Source organism: Halichoerus grypus, chromosome 3 (assembly GCF_964656455.1).
Source record: "Halichoerus grypus chromosome 3, mHalGry1.hap1.1, whole genome shotgun sequence".
Lineage (NCBI taxonomy): Eukaryota > Metazoa > Chordata > Mammalia > Carnivora > Phocidae > Halichoerus > Halichoerus grypus.
This window is the reverse complement of record NC_135714.1, coordinates 91429347-91449522: the sequence shown is the minus strand read 5'-3', so window position 1 is coordinate 91449522 and position 20176 is coordinate 91429347. Positions and strand designations below refer to the sequence as shown.

The window sequence follows — 20176 nt, the reverse complement described above, 5'->3', positions numbered from 1 at the left end:
GTCATACCCATGTTTGTAGCCAGACTATTTTGGAAGAAAATTTAGTTATAGATGTGATTGGAAAATTAATTTTCACCACCATTATTAAGAGACTGTTTTTTGTAAAGAAAGATACAGTATTGGCAGATTAGCTTGGGGGAGTTGTTTTGTAGAAAATGAGCATTTGTTGAAGGTTTGCTCTGTACCAAACATTTTAGATACATATGTTCATTTACTATTCCCAAACACAATAAAAATGCTATATGTTTTACAGATTAGGAAACTCAAGTGCAGATGTTAAATAATATATACAGCTTTGAACAGTTAATGTCAAAGACATAGTCAAAACAGGTCTCTGTGATACCAACATCTATTCTCTTAAGAAAAATTTTTCCCTTTTGCCCCAGTTTTCTTGAGAAATAACTGACATACATCACCATATAAGTTTAATGTATACAACATGATGATTGATTTGCAGGTATTGTGAAATGATTATCACAATGGGTTCAGCTAACATCCATTTTCTTATACAGATACAATATAAAGAAAAGAAAGAAGAGAAGAATAAAGGAAAAATTTCTCCTTATGATAATTCTTAGATGATAATTCATCTCCTTCTGATGATTTACTCTGTTAACAACTTTCCTATATATTATACAGTGATATTAGCTATAGTCATTATGTAGTACATTACATCCCAGTACTTATTTATCTTGCAACTGCAGGCTTGTGCATTTTGATCATCTTTCTCTGATTCTCCCTCCCTCTACTCCCTGCCTTTGGTAACCACAAGTCTGATCTCTTTTTCTATGAATTCAGGTTTTTTTTTCTGTCTTTTGTTTTTGCTTTTTAGATTCCACATAGAAGTGATATCATACAGTTATTTGTCTTTCTCTAACTTATTTCACTTACCCTAATACCTTCAAGTTCCGTTTGTGTTGTCACAAACGATAGGATTTCCTCATCTCTTATGGCTGGATAATATCCCATTGAATATATATACCACAACTTTTTTATCCATTCATTCATTGATAAACACTTTGATTGGTTGTTTTCATGTCTTGGCTATTGTAAATAATACCTTTTCAAGTTAGTGTTTTTGATACCTTTGGATATATTCCCAAAATGAAATTGCTGGATCATATGGAGTTCTAATATTTAATCTTTTTGAGGATCCTCCATACTGTCTTCCATAGTAGCCGTACCAATTTACAATCCCACCAGCAGTGCCGGAGGGTTCCCTTTTCTCCACATCCACATCAGCATTTGTTATCTCTTGTCTTTTTGGTGATGACCATTCTAATAGCCACTGTGGTTTTAATTTGTGTTTCTCTGGTGACTAGTGATGTTGAGCATCTTTTCATAACTGCTGGCCTTACATATATTTTATTTGGAGAAATATTTCTTTGAGTCCTTTGCCCATACTTTAAATTGTTTTTATGGTTTTGTTTTGTTTTTTTGGTATTGAGTTGGTATGAGTTCATTGTATTTTTTGGATATTAACCCTTACCAGATACATGGTTTGCAAATAATGTTTCTTATTTTGTAGATTGTCTTTTCACTTTTTTGATAGTATTTTTTGCTGTGCAGAAGTTTTTAGTTTGATGCAATCCCACTTGTTTATTTTTTATTGCTTGTGCTTTTGGTATTTTATACAAAAAATTATTACCAAGACCCATGCCAGGGAGCTTTGTTCCTGTTTTCTTCTAGCAGTTTCTTCTAGGAGTTTAATGGTTTCAGGTCTTATATTTAAGACCTTTTATCCATTTCAAGTTATTTTTTTGTGAGTGATGTAATGTATGGGTCCAGCTTCATTCTTTTACATGTGAATATCCAGTTAAATGCCATTGGAATCTTGATAGAGATTGCATTGAATCTATAGATGGCTTTTGGAAATATTCACATTTTAACAACATTAATTCTTTCAATTCATGAACATGGGGCACCTTTTCATTTATTTGCATCTTCTTCAGTTTCTTACATCAGTGTCTTATAGTTTTCAGCATAGAGATCTTTTACCTCCTCATTTAAATTTATTCCTAAGTATTTTATCCTTTTTTTAAATGCTTTTATTTATTTGACAGAGAGAGAGACAGCCAGAGAGGGAACACAAGCAGGGGGAGTGGGAGAGGGAGAAGCAGGCTTCCCGCAGAGAAGGGAGCTCAACATGGAGCTTGATCCCAGGACTCTGGGATCATGACCTGAGCTGAAGGCAGACGCTTAACAACTGAGCCACCCAGGTGCCCCAGTATTTTATCCTTTCTGATGCTGTTGTAGATGGGATTGATTTCATTTCTTTTTCAGAAATTTCAATGTTAGTGTATAGAAATGCCAGTGATTTTTGTGTTAATTTTGTATCTTGCAGATTTACTGAATTCATTGATTAGATCTAAAAGTTTTTTTCTCTTTTTTTAAAAATTTTATTATGTTATGTTAATCACCATACATTACATCATTAATTTTTGATGTAGTGTTCCATGATTCGTTGTTTGCGTGTAACACCCAGTGCTCCATTCAGTACATGCCCTCTTTAATACCCATCACCAGGTTAACCCATTCTCCCAACCCCCTCCCCTCTAGAACCCTCAGTTTGTTTCTCAGAGTCCATAGTCTCTCATGGCTCGTCTCCCCCTCCGATTGCCCCCCCCCCTCATTTTTCCCTTCCTGCTATCTTCTTCTTCTTCTTTTTTAAACATATAATGTATTATTTGTTTCAGAGGTACAGGTCTGTGATTCAGCAGTCTTACACAATTCACAGCGCTCACCATAGTACATACCCTCCCCAATATCTATCACCCAGCCACCCCATCCTTCCCACCCCTCACAGATCTAAAAGTTTTTGAGTTGAGACTTTAGGATTTTCTGTATATAAAATCATGTCATCTTCAAATGCAGGCAATTTTACTTTCCTTTATAATTCTGATACCTCTTATTTCTTTTACTTGCCTGACTGCTCTAGCTAGGACTTCCAGTGCTATGTTGAACAGGAGTGCTAAGTGTGGGAACCCTTGTCTTATCCTTGATCATAAAAGAAAAGTTTTTATTCTTTCACTATTGAGTATGATGCTGTCAGCTTATCATATATAGCCTTTATTATGTTGAGATATGTTCCTTCTATGCCCAGTTTTTTAGGAGTTTTTATCATGAATGGATGTTGAATTTCATTGAATGCTTTTTCTGAGTCTTTTGAGGTAATCATATGATTATTTTCTTCATCCTATTAATATCACATTGATGGGTTTGCATATGTTGAACCATCTTTGCATCACAAGGATAAATCCCACTTGGTCATGGTGAATGATCCTTTTAATTTCCTGCTGAATTCGATTTGTTCATATTTCATTAAGAATTTTTTCATCTTTATGCATCAGGAATAACAAATGGTCTGCAGGTTTATATTTTTGTTGTTGGTGTTACTGTTGTTTTTGTTTTTGTTTTTTTAGTAGTGTCCTTTTCTGGTTTTGGTATCAGAATAATGCAGTTCTTGTAAAATGAGTTTAGAAGTGTTCTTTCTCTTTTATTTTTTGGAGGGGTTTGAGAAGGATTGATGTTTATTGTTCTTTAACTTGTAAAATTTACCAGGGAAGCCATTTGGTCCTGGTTTTTCTTAATTGGGAGATTTTTGATTATTGATTCAACCTCCTTAATAGGAAGAAATATATATTCACATTTTCTATTTCTTCCTGATTTAGTCATGGTAAGTAGTATGTTTCTAAGAATTTTTCCATTTCTTCTAGGCTGTCCAGATTGTTGGCATATTTTGATCTTTTTATTTATAATTTTGTTGATTTGGGTCCTTTGTTTTTGTTTTGTTTTGTTTTGTTTTACTTGGTTAGTCTAGCTAAGGGTTCTTTACCTTCTCAAAGAACAAACTCTTTATTTGGTCAATCATTTCTATTGTTTTTCTGTTCTCTATTTCATTTAATTCTTTCCTAATATTTATTATTTCCTTTCTTCTGTTAAATTTGGGTTCACTTTGTTCTTTTCCTGGCTTCTTAAGGCATCACTAGGTTGTTTAGAGGTTTATTATTATAAACTTCTTCCTTAGAACTGCTTTTACTGCATCCCATAAATTGTGGCAAGTTGTGTTTCCATATTTGTTTGTTTCAAGAAACTTTTTTTATTTCTTCTTTGATCCATTGGTTGCACAGGAGAACGTTGTTTAATTCTCATGAGTTTGTACATTTTCCAGTTTTCCTCCTCTCATTGATTTTTAGTTTCATGCCATTGTGGTCAGAGAAGATACTTGGCATGATTTCAATCTTCTTCAATTATCTAAGATTTGTTTTGTGGCCTAACATATGGTCTATCCTAGAAAATGTTCCATATATGCTTGAAAAAAATGTGTATTATGCTGTTGTTAGATAACATGTTCTATATGTGTCCATTAGGTCCATTTGGTCTAAGGTATTGTTCAAATCTGTTGTTTGCTTGTTGATTATCTCTTGATAATTGTTGAGTGTGGGGTATTAAAGTATCCAACTATTATTATATCATTATTTATCTCTCCTTTAGGCTCTTTTAGTTTTTGCTTTATATATTTAGGTGCTCTGATGTTGGGCACATAAATATTTGTAAATATTATATCTTCTTGATGTATTGATCCCTTTATCATTATATAATCACCTTCCTTTTCTGTTTATACCATTTTTAGTTTAAAGTCTATTTTGTTTGATACACATACAGTTTACTCCTGCATTTTGTTGGTTACTATTTGCTTGAAATTTCTTTTTCTATTCCTTCATTTTCAGTTTATGTGTCTTTACGGCTAAAGTGAGTCTCTTATAGGCAGAATATTGTTAGATCTTGCTTTTTTTTATTCTTTCAGCTATTCTATATCTTTTGAATTGATAATTTGATCTGTTTACATTTAAAGTAATTATCGATAGGTAAGATTTACTATTGCCCTTTTTCATTGTTTTCTGCTTGTTTTGTAGATCCATTGTTCCTTGCTTCTTATACTGCTGTCTTTTTTATGTGTTTTAATATATTTTGATATCAGTGTGCTTTGACTTCTTTATCATGGTCTTTTGAGTAATTATCAAAAGATTTTTCTTGTGGTTATCACGAGGCTTATATAAAATATCTTAGGCTGGACGTGAGCATTGCTGGGGTGCAGATGTGGGGAGAAGGTGACTGTGGGGAGAGCATGTCTCCACTGAACACTTGGATTCAGCTCCTTCATTTCCAACATCAAAGAAACTTATATCAATTCCCTGGACCCTAAAGGCTATTACAATGCCCCCATAATAAAAAACACCAGATCAGGGTCTGCAGGTTTCCTTATCACCTTATCAAGTACAGAAAGAATCATCTTGATGTTACAAATTGGCTACTTGTCCCTTTAATGCTTGCCATCAGGTTCCTTGGGCCAAAATCAGTCATTATATCTCAAGCTGTGGTGATGAAAGTTGTATTGAGCAGGATGTTGTCAACCAAACCAGGAACCTTGGACAAGAGACTCTGGCTGAGAGCACATGGCAGTGCCCTCCTTGTGATGAAGACTGAGATAAAGATCTGTGGCAACAGACTAGCACCCCATTGGTCTGGGGCACAGCCAACTACTCTGTCAACAATAGCCCTGCAAGCAACAGAGTTGTGGAAATAAGAGTAACCTGGCTTCAGGCATGTGCATTCCCAAGTCTCTACTGTATGTTCTGCCATGGAAAAACAATGGAAATGCACAGTAGGTGACTATCTATCTCATCAAATGCCAGACCCTAGAAGACTCTTGCTCCTTCCTGATACCAGTGGGTTCTTCATTTTTTTCTCCTAATTTAATTATAGAAAGATAAACTGTGATCTTCAAACTGAAAAAAAAAAAAAAAAACTTAAACACTTGTAACACTCTATTTTAAAATGATAACAACCTAACTTCAATAGAATTATCATTTTACACTTTTACTTCTTCCTCTCACATTTTAGGTTATTGCTGTTACAATTTACATTTTTTTAAAGATTTTATTTATTTATTTGTCAGAGAGAGGGAAAGAGAGAGCACAAGAAAGGGGGAACAGCAGGCAGAGGGGGAAACAGGCTCCCTGCTGAGCAAAGAGCCCTATGTGGGACTCGATTCCAGGACCCCGGGATCATGACATGAGCCAAAATCAAGAGTTGGATGCTTAACTGACTGAATCACCCAGGCACCCCTGTTTTGATGATGTTAATTAGCATTATTTTACTTCAACTTAAAGAACTCCCTTTAACATTTCTTGTAAGGCAGGTCTAGTGGTAATGAACGTTCTCAGCTTTTGTTTGTTTGGGAAAGTCTTTATTATCCCTCCTTTGTTTCTGAAGGACCACTTTGCCAGGTATAAAATTCTTGATTGACAGCTATTTTCTTTCAATATTTTGAATATGTCATTCCTTTCTCTTCTGGCCTGAAAAGTTTCTGTTGAGAAATCTATCTGTAGTTGTGCAGGGATTCCCTTGTATGTAACTTCTCTCTTATCTTACTGCTTTTAAAATGTTTTGTCTTTGACTTTTGACAATTTAATTATAATGTGTCTCAGTGTAGCCCTATTTGGGTTCAAGTTATTTGGAATCATTTGGGCTTTCTGGATCTGGATGCTCATCTCTCTTCAGGTTTGGGAAGATTTCAGCCATTATTGCTTTAAATATACTTTCTGTCCCTTCCTCTCTCTCTTTTTTTTTTCTCTAGAATTTCCATAATGCATATGTTGTTTCTTTTCATTGTGTTTTATAATTCCCATAGGTATTCTTCATATGTTTTCATTCTTTTTTTTTTTTTCCTTTTTGCTCCTCTGACTGTGTAATTTCCAATATTCTATCCTCTGGGTCACTGATTCTTTCTTCTGCATGGTCTGGCCTGCTTTTGAAACTATTGAATTCTTCTGTTCAGTTTTTGCATTTTTCAACTCTAAGATTTATGTTTTATTTTTTGTTTGTTTGTTTTTGTTTTTTGATAGTTGCTATTGTTTTGTCAACTTTTCATTTTTTATGCATTTTTTAAAAAATTTTGTTCAGTTATCTGTGTTTTCTTGTAGTTTGCTATACTTCCTTAAGAGGATTTTTCTGAATTCTCTGACAGTTTATTAGATGTCCATTTCTTTAGGGTCAGTTATTGGAACTTGATTAGTTTCCTTTGGTGGCTTCATGTTTACCTAATTTTCCTTAATTTCTTACATTGCTATCTGTACATTTGAGTAATGGGGCTTTTTTTCTAGACTTTACAAGTTGCTTTGACAGAGACAGTTCTTCATCAGTCTGCTCAGTTTGGGTTTTTGAGTGTGTCTGCTGGTAATGTCCTTGGAAAGTAGGGCCTCCTATTATGGTCTATTTTTGGGCGAGGCAACTGTTCAAGCTCTGAAAACAGGGATGGAATATGTGTCACTGGCTGCTAGATGGGATTACTGGCTTTGTTTCCTACCAAGTGAGGCTATAGGATGAGCTCTGTGGTTGCCTCAATTCTTTGGGCAGCCTTACTAGATGGTTGAGACCAGGTACCATATTCAGTAATAGATGGGGCTATGAATTATCTTCCCTGCCCTGAAAGAAGAGTAGGGCAGGGCCCAGGGCCTGTACAGTTCACTGGGGGATGGCCACTGGCTTTGCTCTGCAAACTATTAGGTCTGTCTATCCTTTTTGCTTGAGTACTGCTGAGCTGCATAGCTTTCAGGCATTTTCACTAGCCCTTCTGTTTAGATGGAGCTGGAAGACACCCTCCACAGGGGGTGGGACAATGTCTCAACACCCTTTTCTGTGTAGGAGCTGGAGGGCCTCTTCAGGCTACTGTCAATTTCCCAAACAAACTCTCTGGTTGGGAGGGGCCAGGAGCTACCCTCAGCCTTGGCTATGAATTAATTCCCCTGCCTGTGCATAGTATGGGAAGGCTCCCTGCCCAGTACTGACTTTGCTTTGAGGATAATCAGCTCTGCTCACCTGCCTCTCAGCTTGAGCATCACTGGGCTGCATAGCTTTCAGGAGTTGTCAGTACCCCTTCTAGTCAGAGGGGGTTGTACAGCACTAGCCACAGCGTGTGAGGCTGTGACTCAACACCTTGCCTGACTGCAGGCAAACTGGACCCTAGAGCTGGCAAAACCCACTTGAGTATCTGTTCAGGCAGATCTGTAACCCAGTGAATTTCCTGGTCAGAGTAACCCCAACTTGGTTTTGCAGATGAGCAAAGCTGCTGATTGGGATTACTATGTGGGCACTGCAAGTGTGAACTTGGCCTGCCAAGATCCACTGCTGGTTGTTGCAATCCCCTCCCCACTTCTCTGTCACAGTCAGATTCCTAGTAGTTGGGTCCTACAGTTTCTCCTACAATCCCCAGGGTGCAAGATCAGAGTAGGGGATCCCACAAAATTATCCACAATGCTGGTTATCCTGCCTGGGTTCTCTGCTCATGTTTCTGTTTTAAACCTTTCACTCAATAAACCCTATTGTATAACCTAGTACTATCTGTCTGTGACCTCCATGGATGGCATCCCCCAGAGACTTAAGCAATATATTTTTTCCTATGCACAATCTAGTCAGTGTTCATACATTACATTTGGTTTTTATCTCTCTTTAGTCTTGTCTGAAACAAGACTCCTCTCTTTTATTTTTACCCCATGACAGTGACTTTTGAACTCAGGGTAATTTTCTTGTAGATGTCATACATTCTAGATTTGTCTGTCTGCTTGCTCATAGTATCATTTAATTTGTCCCTCTATCCCCTGTATTTACTGTAAGTTGAATTTGTGGTCTAAAAGCTTCACTAGATTAAGTTCAAAACTTTATGGCAAGAATATTTCATAGGTGATGATCCATATTTTGTATTAAATTTTATCAGAAGGCATATAATAAAATTGTCTCACTATTAGTGATTGGCTAAGGTGCAGACCACCAGAATAAGTATTGAAAAAAACATACTTTTTGATCTTTTTAATTAATATTTAATATATTAGATGATATTTTGACATTATGTAACTATCCTGTTATACAACTACATTTCATGCAGTGCCTTTAGCTCTTTTTAATAATCCTTACCTGAATCATTTATTACATTGAGGGGTTGCAAGATGATGATTTTCTAAATCTCTAATTTCTTCTATTATCAGCTGGCATTCTTTTATAAATAAGACTGTTCTTCCTCTCTACTTCCCACCTTTTCCTTCTTTTCTTTCCTTTTCTTTTTTCCTTTTTTTTTAAGAGATAGACCAAAATTTTTATTGGATCAAATATATGTGTAAACTTTCCATAGAAACTGGGTGAAAGATAGAATTATTGAAGATAATGTGTGAGTTTTCAAAAAAGAAGTCTAAATTTCCTATTTAAAATGACAATCTGAGTTCAAATACTATATTTCGTGTCACTTCAAAGTTCTTTTTTGGGCGTGCCTGGGTGACTCAGTTGGTTAAACATCTGACTCTCCATTTTGGCTCAGGTCGTGATCTCGAGGTCATGATTTTATGGTCATGGGATCAAGCCCCTGTCGGGCTCCATGCTCAGTGCATAGTCTGCTTCAGAGTCTCTCTCCCTCTGCCCCTCCCCCACTCACTCTTTCTCTCTCTCTCTCTCTCTCTCTAAATTAAATAAAATAAAATCTTTTAAAAAATTATTTTTTCTCGTCTACCTTTTCTAATAGCTATAGACTGTTTTTTTTTAAATTCATTGCATCTTAATCAATTATCATATTTATTTTTATTGATGACCAAATTGTCCTAAATAGCCAATTTAATTGGAGCTCATTCAAGTTTGTTTCTTTGCACATATGATCCGTGTGATCAGTAGCCACTAGAACGTCTCCCAGTGATCCCTGCTCCCTCAATATTCATGCCCTTATATAATCCTTCCCCTTGAATGTGGGTTGGATCTAGTGATTCACTTCTAGCAGACAGGAGAGGGCAAAAGTGATGGTATGTCATGTCTGAGATTAGGTTATGAAAAGCCCATGGTTTCTGTCTTGCTATTCATCTCTTCCTTTCTTATTTGCTCATGCTAATGGAAGCCAGACACAATATTGTCAGCTTCCCCATGAGGACGCCCACATGGCTAGAAATTGAGAATGCCTTCTGATCAACAGCCAGCAAGAAACTTGAGCTTTCAATATAACAGGTAATGAGAAAACACATATTGTCAATTGTCAACAGCCACATGAACGAGTTTAAAAGTGTATCTTCTCTCATATGAGCCTGGGAGGACTGCAGCCTGGCTGACAACTTCATTGCAGCCTTTTTAGAGACTTTAAGCCAGAAGACCCAGCTAAGCTGTCCTCCTATTTTAGAATCACAGAACTCTGAGATAATAAATATTTATTGTTTTAGGTCCTAAGTTTGAGAATAATTTATTTTATAGTGATGGATAACTAATACAACCTCACTAGTCTTTGAGCACTTTTATTTCTTTCTAGTGCAACATGATTTCTTAGGTTAACTTTGTATTATTCCCAACTTATTGCTGCAATAAGCATTTCTCCAAATTTTTCTATTTTCTTTCAGTAGAGAATGGTGTTTAGAATACAAGATCTGGTCATAAAATGTGCTCATTGTTATAGAGATGTTATTGTTCCTATATCCATCCAGTGAATAGAGTTAGAAAACGCATATAAAAAATCTTGAGCTCATACTAATATTACTAATTCTCATTTAATATTGCATGGCTCTTCTTTGCCTTCTTTAATTACCTATTTTATCTCTTTCCTCTTATAGTAAAGATCTCACTTTCTTAACAGTCAAGAGGTAACATTATAAGGAAGTGGAGTAGAGAGTGTCACAGTTTTAGCAATGACAGTAAGTTCTCTGGCTTTCTGAAATATCTTCCTTTTATAGTGTCTTCATTTCTACCCAATGAGATTTACTTATTTGATTCTTGAGGGCTTTCTGAATGTTTCATTTTCTTTTATATATATATATATATATATATATATTTATTTATTTTAAGATTTTATTTATTTATTTGACAGAGACACAGCGAGAGAGGGAACACAAGCAGGGGATGGGAGAGGGAGAAGCAGGCTTCCCGCAGAGCAGGGAGCCCGATGTGGGGCTTGAACCCAGGACCCTGGGATCATGACCTGAGCCGAAGGCAGGTGTTTAATGACTGAGCCACCCAGACACCCCTGAATGTTTTGTTTTCTTATCAAAAATTTTTAGAATTATTTTCCAACTTAGAAAAATAATCCAGAAAGAATATAATTTAAAAATTGAGAAGAAATGCCAAGAAAATAAGTAAATAACTCTAGTAGTGAACTTGTGTTTTTGTTTTTTTAATTATTATTTGTTTAATAGAAAGCATGTTGTGCCTCTAATACGTGCTGTTCACTGTTTAAGGCTCCAGGGTCTCAAAGTTTCTATTTCTGGTTAGAAGAATTTATATTCTGGGGAAGGAGTTGTATAAATGCATCAATATAGTTAATATAATTAAGTGATAACATAGAGATACAGAGCACCTTCTCATGTTAAATGTTGACATATATTATTTTAGTAGTAGAAAAACATAATAATTTGTTTTAAAGGGAGCTAGGGATAGATGGAGATGATTCTTTCTTGAATTGGGAAAAATGTCAGAGGCAAAATTAACTAGTTAATTTCACAATTTTCATTAAACTTTGATGAATTTAACAAGAAGATTTCTCAAATAAAGTTTTGCTTGTTAACCTCTGCTTCAAATATAATTACATATCTTCCTGACATACAATGGGGTTATATCCTGATAAACCCATTGAAGTTGAAAATATCATGACCTGAAAATGCATTTAATACACTTAACCTACTAAACATTACAGCTGAGCCTAGACTACTTTAAACATGCTCAGAATACTTACATTTGCCTACAGTTGGACAAAATCATCTATCACAAAGCCTATTTTATAATAAAGTGTTGAATATCTCATTGGATACTAAAGTGAAAAGCAGAATGGTTGTATGGTGCAGAATGATTTTAAGTATATCAGTTGTTTACCCTCATGATCACGTGGCTGATTGGGAGCTCTGGCTTGCTGTTTCTGCTTAGTATCACTTGAAAGTATCGTATTGTGAATCATTAGCTTGGGAAAAGATCAAAATTCAATATTCGAAGTATGGTTTCTACTGTATGCACATAGCTTTCATACCATCCCAAAGTCAGAAAATTACAAGTCAAACCATTGTAAGTTGGAGACTGTCTATAGATTTTTATTATGCATTTCGGTCAATAGTAGCATGCATATTTATAGTAAACTGTCATGTGGTTAATTAGAGTATGAAAATAAATATTGAACAGTTACTAAGGTGATTAAGTTCTATATTTATCCTTCTAAAAATATTGTTATTTCAAATTTTGCATCTCTAGCTAAGCTCTCAGATAAAACCCTTAAGAAATCTGTACAACGAGCTTGAGTCAGGGCATTAGTGCAATGATCTGTTCAGTATAATTCATAAAAATTCTTGGATAAAGGAGAAGAGTGGATGGAGAAACAGAAAAGGAAGGCAACTCAAGTGACATTTACATTTTTACCTTTTATTGTCTTTGGTAATTTTGTTTAAGTTTATCTATAGTTTTTCTTTTATTTATTTTGTCATTTCTATTGATTGAACTGATGATAATCCTGATAGAAGCAGAAAACATGCTATAAAATGACTTTGGTAGAAAATAAATCATGGCTGACATTTTAAACCTATTTGTTAATAAACATACACAGCTGCAAAACTTTCATTAGCATCAGAGAAATTACTTCTGGGGCAGTGCAGTGTATTTACAAATGCTAGCCATCTACAATTCATGAAGTTCATGCCGGGCCAATGGCCTACCAGGCTTTGCAGAGGCTAAAAATGTATGACTGGATGAGAGAAAGCCACTGTGGATGCATTTTTTGGGGCCATTTAATCATAATGAACTTTACTAAAAATTGTAACTTACTAAGCTCCTGGATTTTTTTTTTTCTTTTTCAGTTCCATTTCTATTTTTTTTTTTCCCCTTTCTAGTTCCATTTCCATGAGCATAGTCATTGGAACAATGCATGCTATTCTAGTTTCAGAGAAGTTATTTCTGATTTTCAAAACTAAAACAAAAGTCAGAAATTGTTATCTATGGGACTCTAGGCACTATAGATACAGAGAATAATGTAAGACAAAACCCCTGCTTTCAAGTGATTCTCAGCTTAAGCCCATTTGAGTCCTTACCATGGACACAAACATTTGTATTAAGAATGTTTTATTGAGCAGTGTCAACCAATGAGGGTCACTGGAAAATACCCACTTAGGAGAATACCGTGTGGACTGTTTTAGCTCTTCTGTTCTTTGTAACACTTGAAACAAAATGAATTTATGTACTTATTATTTTGTCATTGTGTGATAGATAACAGTGAAGTAAACGCCATGAGGAACTAGCCTAGTTCCTAGGCCTTGTAAACCACAATCAATTTGATGTAGCTGTCCATAAAAGTGGTTGTGAGTCATGATTAAGTGATTGTAACATGTCTGAAAGGCAAACTATGTCACAGAAAAGAACAGCTCTCTGGATAGGTATTTACATGTAGTTTTGTAAAGATATTTGGAAACTTTGATCTGGAAAAGACCATATCACAGAGAAACTGTTATTATCTGAAAGTACACTGGTGATAAAAACCTTTCAATACATATCTTAGCTAAATCTTATATGTGCTCAAATTGCCACCTTCTTTTGTGATCACTGGAGTTAATAGTCTAATTGTGTGCCTCTGAAATATTATGACAGATGTAAGGGTAAGTAGATATTTAGAAGTCCTGGCAAGGTTCATACTTCTCTGATATTTGATTTTTTTAAAGATTTTATTTATTTATTTGAGAGAGAAAGTAAGAGAGAGCGCACGTTAGAGAGCACAAGTGGGGGAGAGGGAGAAGCAGGCTCCCCACCAATCAGGAAGCCTGATGCGGAGCTTGATCCCAGGACCATGGCTGGAATCATTACCTGAGCTGAAAACAAATGCTTAACTGACTGAGCCATCCAGCCACACTTGATTTTTTTTTTCCTTTTTTTAATTTGAGGGAGGAGAGAGAGAGAGAGAGTACATGCAAGTGGGGGGAGGAAAAGAGGAAGAGAGAGAATCTCCAGCAGACTCCCGGCCGAGCACAGACCCCATCGTGGGCTCAATCCCACGACCCTGAGATCATGACCTGAGACAAAATCAAGAGTCAGTCACTTAACTGACTGGGCCACCCAGGTGCCCCTCTGATATTTGATTTTATTTCCAACATTCACTCTAAGCATGATAATATCAATAAATTTCACTTTGGGTTCATGTTATAATTCCATTGTCTTCTCATACGACTACAAAAATAATGGAAGTCCAAAAAGAACATATTTAAGAAAGTTGAAAGGAAAGATGTTCATTTATTTGACATAAAGTGCAGCATTCTCCATGGTCTAGCTCCCAACTTTCCAGTTTTAATTCTTGCCATGTCTCAATGTACATTTTTTCTTTTTTATTCATCCAAGCCAACCAACTGGCAATAGTTCCCAATGTTCTAATTCCTCCTAATTGGTGCACATGTTGTCATCTCACGGTGCTCCTTGTATACTTTTTAATATCTACAACAACCTAGAGGACATTACCAGAAAGAAAATTACATTGCTCTTGGCCCAGTTAGACTCACGGAGGCCAAATTTCTTTTTCCTTCCGGTCCTGTTCCTTTTCTCTTCTTTACCCACACTTCCCTGGGCCTTTTTGACTCACCTTCCTTGTGACCGTTAGATTCTCTGGGAAGCAGATATGGAGACTCAGTAGAAGTGCCAAAGGGGAAGGAAAGGAGGAAGGAGGCAGAAAGGAGCCATCAGACTGTGATGCTGACCTGATGAAACTCAACAGAGAAGTCTGGAGCAACAATTGCCCTTTAGAGGGTCCCACATTGGATCAAAATAGCCAGCTTCCTATATCACTCTCTTGTTCAGTCATTGGCTAGATTGTCTTCCCCTGTCCTCAGATAAGAATGACTTCAGCTGCAAGGCTGAGACAGACCCTGATATAGTTAATGGCTGGAGGCTGTCAGTCACCCACTCCATAGCTTGCAGCTGAGCAACCTGTCCTTTCTCGAAGAGAAGTATCTCTCTTTGCCACACCCTGCTCCGTGTGGGATCCCAGTCCCACTTCCGAGATGCAGCAAAGTCCTCAATATCCCCAATTTCTTTTTCCATCAGGGGGATATTTTCCTCCTCTAGTAGGAAGAGGCCTTAGATTTTTCAGATTTAAGATAGTCAAAATAAATAACCCTTTCACCAGCTGATTTTAAGAACCCCTCATAACGTGACCTTGTTGGCAAATTTGAAGGCTCTCTATCTTTACTGTATCTCCTTGATCTTTAATATACTGTAAGAAGAAAAGAGTGAGGAAGAAGAATGCTTCAGATCAAAGGTCACCTTCTTTGTGGAGGTTTCTCCAACACCCTCCTCTAGGCTGAATTCACTGTTTTTCAACTGACCTTGCAACAGACTGCTGTGAATGCCTCAGTTACAGCACTTTGCATATTGTGTTCTAGTAGTTGACTTTCTTGTCTGTTTCTTCATTAGACTGGACACTTTTTAAGGGCGAGAAAATTCCTTGTCCCTCTATCTGTCTCTAACTCTTGATTTGTAGTAGGTGCTTTGGATTTGAACTCTGGTGTGACAGTAGTACCAAACCCACTATGACATAAAGCTGTATTTTCTTTAGAGATTTTGAAACTATTGAAAAAACATACTCAGTGCTTAAGCAACACTTTATAAAATGTTTGTAATATACATATATTGCCAAATTCAGAAAATACTGAACAGTTTTTAGAAGAAAATAAAACTTTATAATTATATTATCTAAATATAATATGAATATTTTGTTTCCTTTGTGTTTTTTTAAGCTTTAGAATTTTTATAAGCTGACATATGTACTTTCATACTTAATGTTATATTTAAAACATTTACCATGTTATTTAAATTATTAAAAATTATTTAATTATTCTATTATTGGAAATTGTGTTGTTTCCAATATTTGCTTTTATGTATAACCTGTCATGAACTTCCTTCAATATAAATCTTTATTCTCATCTGTAACTATTTCCTTTAGGTTAAACAGCAATACATTTATTAATCTTTGTTCATGTTGTTGAATTATCTTCCCAAGAATTTATACCAGTTTATCCTTCTTGGTAGATATATGTGTGAGATCCTTCTCACCATACTCTTGGCAGCATTATCTTTAAAACAGGACAACTCAGACAACATAAAAAATGGTTCTTTCTGTTTTAATTGGTATTTCTCTTAATAGCTTGAATATTTATTTCATATTTTATTAGTCATTTATATGCCACCTTATGTAATTTTTATATTCATATTATTTGTCCATTTTCAATAAAAGTTTTGGTGTCCTTTTTATGAGTTTGAGTGAGTTTTCATATATTGTTACTGTTGTCATTATTTTAATATAGTAAGTATTATTAAATGCGTCATTGTTGATATAAACAATTTTCCCAGTTTGGATTGTCTTACAATCTTGTGAGGTTTTGCTCTTCAGAGAGCTCAAATTTTACGTAGATAAATTTAACCAACATATCCTAACGATCTATTTGTTCCTAAATTTAGAAAGCGTTTATCCATTCTGAGATCAGTTAGTCATTATTCCCATCTGTTTTCTGCTTTTATTTTTAAATAAAATTTATTTTAATGGATGATAGTTTAAAATTGTGATCCAACTTAATGTGTTCCTCAAAAGTATTATTTCCCCAAAAACTTTGGGTAATTCATCTATATACATTAGTTTACAATGCTTCTTTTCCATCTATTATGATCTTTTTTATTTTATTGGTTTTAAGATAGTCTCTAATATTCTGTTGATTTGTTTGCCCATTCTTGAAACAATATTCGCAAATGTTTTATGGATGCTTGAAAAGAAGGCATATTCACTCTTAGTGGGAAACATTCATACATGCATCTATATATTCAACATTTGTTTCAGGTAAATTCAAACACCTTTAGAAATCAGGTAAGTGATATGAATGTGCTGAACAGCCAAATATAATTCATTAGGAAGTGGGCCAATGAGGTTGGCAGGGAGAGCACATACCTGACCTAGAGACACAAATTCAAATATTTAAAAAATATATATATATATAGAGAGAGAGAGAGAGAGAGAGTATTGGTACAATTCCTCAGCCTCAGATATGTTTATAGAGTTAATTTGGTTTCTTGTCTCTACATTTGCATACTCCAGTATGACTAATTATTGGGAAGGGGAATTTTATTTAAAACAAAACCATTGTAACAGCTTTTACTTTCTGAGAGAAGCCAAGAATGATGTATATGTTTTATTGGGAAAGAGATTGTAATGGGAGGAGAAAGGAAAGATTGAACTTTCAAGGCTTCTATTAATTCTTCTATATTTAACTCAAACTGTTGGGTCATTTGCTTATCAGAGCATATAATCTTTGGACTTTTGGAAAGCTAAATTACTGTGCAAGTAAATGGTGGTGAGGCTTTCTATATGAAAGGCATTGAAAGAATTGATCTCTCATGGATGGGCATGTGCGAGTTCTTTGCACCATCCTGTGAGATCTTCCTGTGGCTGATTTCTTGAGCATGGGGCATCTTCTCTGGTGCAAACACTTCTAATTTCTCCTACTCAGTTCCCATCCGCTGTGGTATATACCATGGCCTCCGCATGCTGGCGTCCCTTAGTCTGGAGGGTAGCCTTGTTGGATGAGGTATTCACAAAAAGATCTCAAGATGAGTTCCTTTTCTGGTGTCCCCTGGTCCTCTTGGAACAGCAAATGCTGTCATGGCTGCTTTACTGTTATCATCTCTCTTTAATTCATAGGGACAAGTCATCAAGTCTGAGCAGATAGCCATTCCCCCAGTGCAAGGCCACCTGTCTCATTCTGGAGGAACTAAAAAAATTCTATTTAACAATCTCTGAGAAAATCGCCTCCTGCCATCTTGGCTTGAGGGCTGGGGAAGTACATTTTCCTAAATACTGCATACACTACAAGCCCACTGACTTCAACAACCCTTCCTTCTCTCCCTCCAGTCAACTCTTTATACAGGTGGTTGGGGTGGGGTCTGGTGGGGATGGGGCCTGGATGACAGTAGTAGGCTGATTCTTCTACTTTTCATTAGATCTTGGGAGAGATATTGATGCCCTGAACCTCTTTAGAATATGGTATAATAGCTTATTTTTGTCCTCAAGTTTGAACTCTAATAAGGTTAGTGTACTTAACAAATTAAATTAATAAATTATACAGTTGCATACTCACATTGCCTGAACAGTTCTACTCAATATTGTTGCATGGAGAAAATCATGGACTAGAATAAGACAGAACATCATATTCCTGTGGTCTGTGTGGAATCCAAGCAAAGGAATCATCTTGTTGCTTAGTGTCCTTGCCCTGCTCTTATTTCTGCCCTGGAGGGTTAAGCCGGTTCTTGTGGGAGGGAGTCAAAAAACTTGAATCTTTATTTACAGATTAAACACAGAGCTTTCTAGAGTATATGCTGTGTGGTGCTAATAAACTTGTCCTGCAAATAAGCAAACAAACAAACAAAAATCCAAAAAAAACCCAACAACAACAACAGAAAACCACACAAAAAAATACCCAAATCCCCTCCCTAAGCCAAAACAAAAACACTGATATTTGTAGTGTTTGCCAACTTCCAAGGTGTAAATACTTTCACCATGTGGATTTAAACCTACTTATGGACTCAGTCACTGAATCAGGAGCAGGAAAGAAGTCCACATAATTGTGTCTGTGAGCCAGTACACGCTGGCTGCTGTGCATCACTGTTTATTAGGTATGACTCTATGGAGTCTGATGGAAATTATGGTGATATTGTAACCCTTCTGATATGTTCTACCCAGCTATTTGTTGGAGCTATCTCTGGGGGAGAAAGAGAGAGAGAGAGAGAAATAATTCTTTTCTGAGATGAGGCAAAATGAAGTAGACCTAAAAACAGAGCAGTAGGGAAGCGTTAGGACAGTTTTCCTGGGGGAAGCAGAGATATGTAACAAGGCAAGAAGCTAGATTTACTAGAAATATTGGTGAAATTCACAGTGGTGGGATAGCCAAACACTAATGACTTTTAGGAACAGGTTGCCTAGTATATGTAAGTAGTTTACTTATCAGGGCTGTAATTCTACCTACTTGACTGCCCCAAGCTTTAACTTAAGTTGACTACACACAAAAATGGCCTTTGTGAGCTGTTGTTAGATCAATGAAGAAAAGGATCTGTGTCCCATGTCTGGGCCAATGCACAGTGGTTAAGGTAGAATGAAACAGAAGGCAAGAATCTAATGCGGTTCAGAGGGCAAGACTAAGGCTAGAGGGACTTTTGAGAAGGAAAGACGTGGGAATTCACAGAAGTGTTGGGGGGGCTATTGAACATTTGCCTGATGTGTAATGGGGGTGTTTACAAATTTTATTTTTGACAGAAAGATGACCTTAACTGACATCTGGATATTATTTATTCTATTGTTAAAAATAATTATGACCTTATTTTTATTTATTTTTTCTGCCAAAGGTTGTTACTATAACTGTGTTTCTGTTATTTACTCATCTATTTAACAGTCTTGTTTTATACATGTTTTTGTTATAGTATTTGAGGCACTAAAATTCATGGCTATTACAACGTATTTGTGGATTATCAAGGTAATTTTCTTGTTGTTTACCCAAGAACATGGTGTGCCTTTTCATTTGTTCAGATCTTTTGTATCTCTCAGGCAATATGAATATCCTTCTTTGTAGATCTTATATTTTTTTTCTTAAACATTCCTAGGTGTCCCCTAATATTATTCCTCCCCTTCTTTCTCTGCAGTGAAAGCCCTGAATTTCAGCTAGAATATGTCTGCCCAGAATAAAGGCTTCATTTCACAGCCCGCATTGCAGGTAAGCCTAGCCATTGAGCCATTGTTTGGGACAAAGGGATATAAGTGGAAGTGGTATATGCAACTTTGAGGAGTGTTCAAGGGAGAAGGTATGTTCTCTTTCCCTTTCTTGTGGTGAGAATGGGACATTCTGGCTAGAGCAGAAACCAGGAAGAAGCCCAGGACTCTTAGGGATCTGTGGAACAGCTCTTCTAGTCTTGGACCGCTGACCACTGGACTTCTCACATGAAACAATAACCACTTGTGTATCTAAGCCACTATTTATTTGGGCTTTGTGTTGCATGTAGCTGAATTTAATAGTAATTTATTTACTAAGCATTAAAAAATCTTTTATTGGTATTGTAAATGCAATATTTTTCCCATTAGATCTTCTGATTGGTTATTTTTTTACGT

General features: G+C 36.0%; 1 long non-coding RNA gene and 1 pseudogene across 1 annotated transcript in view; both read left to right on the top strand.

Annotated features, from left to right (window-relative positions):
- The window catches only part of LOC118528037 (gametocyte-specific factor 1 pseudogene), a 102998-nt pseudogene extending 97329 nt beyond the window's left edge, over positions 1-5669 (top strand).
- The window catches only part of LOC144381264 (uncharacterized), a 278691-nt gene extending 258913 nt beyond the window's left edge, over positions 1-19778 (top strand). The window contains exon 3 of the long non-coding RNA XR_013446155.1: positions 19714-19778. This is a non-coding gene — a long non-coding RNA (uncharacterized LOC144381264). The remainder of the gene's footprint in view (positions 1-19713) is intronic.
- Positions 19779-20176: the final 398 nt, after the last annotated feature.